Raw genomic sequence first — 4,142 nt, 5'->3', positions numbered from 1 at the left:
AGGGAGAGAGAGATACAGTAAGATAGAGAAAAAGAATAATATAATATTGTATATACATATATATTATATATGGCGCATATCCACGTTGTACCTCATGATCTTTGTACTTTGTGCTTTACAACTATTATTACCCCACCGCAGACCCCAGAACACGCAGAAACACCCTCGGCTTTTCAGGAAGCATACAGTGCAAAGTGCTGCGTTCAAACAATAACGCACTGAAAAGATATTTCGGTATCTATAGTCGGGTACCCAATCTCACCTGGGTGAAGTGAGGAAAATTCGTGTAAAGTGCTTCTCTCAACATCGGGCCCCTGACGGTAGTTGAACCCACAACCTGACTATTAACAGTCCAGAACCTTACCACTAGGCCACCGATGTACTGTCAGCTTTGAACAGTAAGTAAAACTGCTCACCCAGTAACTCAGTTTCCTGTAGAACTACAACCCAGTAACCCAACGTCCTGTAGAACTATAACCCAGATACTCAATATCTGTAGAAACGTTATCTGTTAATCTTGAAAAATTTTGTGACAGTCACCCAATGAACTGGTTAGACTGACCTTGTAACAACTGAGCGAGAACTTTCTGTATGTGACTGAGATGAAGAAAGGGTGACGTATGGTCGCTTTTACTTTTAAGGACAAGCGGGCTAACCCAGATTTCGGTGGTTTCCAGAAGTCTTGACCTGCACCAAAAGTGGGCATTGTCCTTCCTATAGGAGAAGTTTAGTTTCATTGGTGTGTATATTTTGTTTGGTTGTAGAGAAAACTCTCCTTGTCTTTTAAAGAAACTGAACAAGGGGCAAAAACTTAACCTTCGATCTTCTCAAAACTGCATTTTTCGGCATAGCCCCCTTGTTCTTAAAAGCGATCGTTTGAGTTTGTATGTTTTACAGTTTGACTTTGCGTGATAACAACAACTTATACAAAGACCATGTAAAAATAGTTTCAAAGGCTGTGTATTTCCTACCAACGAAGTGTCAGGGAGGCCCTACTGTGTATTTGTCGTTAAAAGTGGAAGATAAGGACGAAAGCCGAAGGGAGCTCTCTATGGGCTTCCCTTTGGTTTTATATTATATAGAAAAGTCTTTCTCAAACGTCTGTCGACACATTGTGCCACTTGACTTATTCGATGGTAGATGGAGGTCCTACTTCTCTTCTGTCGCTCTTTTGTGTCTTACTTTTTCACGATACTTTTTCCTTTTTTGATACCCTTGAAGGAGCTCAGGGAGAAACTGCCTTTGTAATCCTCACCACATAGTGCTGTTGATTTTACGTACAATGCCGTTTTATCAGCTATTGAAACTCAACAAGGCCAGTCAATACTTCTATACGGAACTGTTAAATACTCACTCATAACCACTCTTATATTTCCTTACGGGTGCAGAGTAGCCCTGTGAAGTTGTTGCAAAAATAGTGCGCACTTGTGCTATGTCACCAAAGATTCTCCACTAGTGGAGTTCCCGCCTCTTGAATAACCTTATAGTGTTGAAAGGGGCGTTAAACCTATACCATTTCACCATTTCACCTACCATTGAATGGATGTACAGTAAGACTTGAAGGCGCGTCTGACTGGGGACGGTGTAACAGTACCTTCTCGTTGAGTTGCCTCTTTAGCTTTTTCACATGCAGTTTGGCATTCTATGGACAACTCGATGGCTTGTCATTTGCCTGTTGCCTGAGCATGGAGTGAAGTTAAGAAGTCAGCTACTTGTGGGATGAATCGGTGATAGGAATTCATAATTCCAAGAAAACTGGGGGCTGGTGAGGTCGGTAGAAGCAGTCGTGGAGGGCTTCTACTGGCTCGCGTAAGGGGGTGTATTCCCTGATAGGTAATTCGATGCCCAAGGAAATATAATCACTCACACAAAAATTCCATTTGGTTAGTTTGATTTCCAGACCATTGGCTGACTGGATTTAAGAACGTCGTGGCAACAGTTTGAGATGTTCTGCACGGGACTGATTTGCTAAGAGGAAATTTTTAATCGTCAATGTAAACAAAGGTGAACGGAATGTACTTGTCCGAGAAGTCTTGGTGCTCGATCTTACCTACCCTATAGTCAGGGGATGTAACGACCGTGCTCTCGTGTTACGTTTTTTTGCCTTTCTCGTTTTTCCGGCTGGAAGAGATAAACATTCCAGAGGACAGACTGACATACCTGGTGACAACACCCCCCCCCCCCCACGGTAATCGCACTCATGTCTTCTGTGTGCAATGGTGAAGAGCTACTCCACAGACACCAGTCTTCCCTTGACCGTGAGTAGAGGGTTGATGTGACCTTTTAGGTACCTCTGGGTCTTCTTTGATTGATCCATATTATAGTCTGTCTTTTACTGTGAAGTGACGCAGGCGGTAGGAGGTTGCTACGTTACTTTCCCTTTGTTGTTTCTGCCTGCCTGCCTTATTTTTTCCACCACAAAATGACCATTATTGTGCAAATGTGCTTCTCTTCACTCAAATAAACAAACTGTGAAATAAGGCTAGAAGAGTCCCAAATGAAATGAGTTTAAATCGTTTCCTGTTGATTTATTTACAACTGAACATTGTGGGATCATTTGCAACTGTTGTTAAAAGCTTGACTATGGCGTAGTAAATCATTTATTAAAAACCAAGCCAAGCGAATAAGCAGCCCTGTTGATATGTATGAGAAATTATTTATTTCTAAAGATCTCTGCCGGTTTTTTTTTCTCCCTCAACGCGAATAAAGTGCGTGTCCGGTCTTTTTGGAAGTTTTTGACCCAGTGGTCGCTTACAACACGGGGAAGATATTCAACATTCGTATGATACTCATACCGTCTAGGATGATCCTAGTTGCTGCATGAAATCTGGTCCATGGAGTTGCCACCCTATAGCAGGCATATGAATGATAGATAACCGCACATTGCACGAAAGGAATTCTAAATTTTAACATCTCTATGCTTGAACTGAAAAGAGTTAGACTTCTTTGTATTTACTTTTCTGAGGTTGCGAGGCGCATGCCGTTCGTTCTTGTGATAATTGCTCTGTTACGCAAGAATAAGCCATGAAAACGATTTAATATGTTTGCCAGTTCTGTTACGAACTACTTTATTATGTTAACTATTTTGTGAGGTACTTTTGTTGCTGAGGTAAGAAAAACGTGGACATTCGTCTTCTCTTTGGTTCTGAATGTATACGCCCAACCACAGTTTGCGAAATAATTGTCATGTCGCCCAGATAAAAGTTTACTGAAGTGCTAGAATGTCCTTCCGCCGTTACACAGGTTATCTCTAGAAGCGTTCTTAGACCCAACCGCCATACCGTTACCGTAACACAAATTGACAGATATGGGAATTCTTTATGTACACGTTTAAATTTAAATGTAGACACGTTGCCCAAGGACGAATTCTCCTCCCCAAAAGCTCGTCGGTCTGTCTGGTTTAGGTGTTAAGCGAGACAGAATTAAATCGTTTGTTTCCTAAGTGTTTCCGTCATTTCTTTTTATTACAGAAAACGGCTACCCAACACCCATAGTACTACAGGTTTGAGACGACCACCGGACCCAATGGTAATCCAAGTGTAAAGAGACTGGAAGTTGATAGGGAGAACCAAGGAGCTTGAACGAGAGATTGGTCTTATCTCTTGAGGTTTAAATTTCCTGCAGCCTGGAGAGCGTCTTTCAGTGAGGACAGAAACCTGGCTGCTTACTGTGTTATAAAAGGTGGGTTGTGGATTTTTTCCCTTTATGTGCTTTTATTTCTAACAGACGGCATGATTAAACACCATTCTGGGGTTTGAATTTTCTAACGTATCGTGTTTCCACAAGTTGTTGTATCCGTTTGGGTTTCCAGTAAGAAGGAAGTTTCATGGGGATAAGCTGTTTTGTCCCACAATTTTAATTTTTGGATTTCGCCGTCGGTACACCCGTTTTCGTTCCACTTCTATGTTTCACTACTCGGTTCCGTCCCATCCCCCCCCCTCGATTTTGCTCGTTTCTGTCCCATATTCGCAGTATAGTACCCAAATACCATTCGACACCTATAATCGATACTCCCCCTGTCTCTTTTTCTTTCTTTGTCTTTTTCTGTCTGTCTCTCTCTTTTTCATTCTCTCTCTCTGTCTCTATCTCTATCTCTGTTTCTGTCTGTCTCTCTATCTGTCTATCTGTCTATCTGCCTGCCT

General features: G+C 41.9%; 1 protein-coding gene across 9 annotated transcripts in view; it reads left to right on the top strand.

The window, feature by feature from the left end:
• Nucleotides 1–4,142, top strand: part of LOC101854909 — a 94,714-nt gene that overhangs the window by 69,660 nt on the left and 20,912 nt on the right. For all 9 annotated transcript variants that reach the window (XM_013088919.2, XM_005088994.3, XM_005088997.3 and 6 more), the window contains one exon: nucleotides 3,471–3,681. The gene's annotated coding sequence lies outside the window, so the exon portion shown is untranslated. The remainder of the gene's footprint in view (nucleotides 1–3,470; nucleotides 3,682–4,142) is intronic.

This window comes from Aplysia californica, unplaced genomic scaffold, assembly GCF_000002075.1.
Source record: "Aplysia californica isolate F4 #8 unplaced genomic scaffold, AplCal3.0 scaffold00002, whole genome shotgun sequence".
NCBI classification, from domain to species: domain Eukaryota; kingdom Metazoa; phylum Mollusca; class Gastropoda; order Aplysiida; family Aplysiidae; genus Aplysia; species Aplysia californica.
Note: the sequence above shows the minus strand (reverse complement) of the source record. Positions and strands in the feature narration are given on the sequence as shown.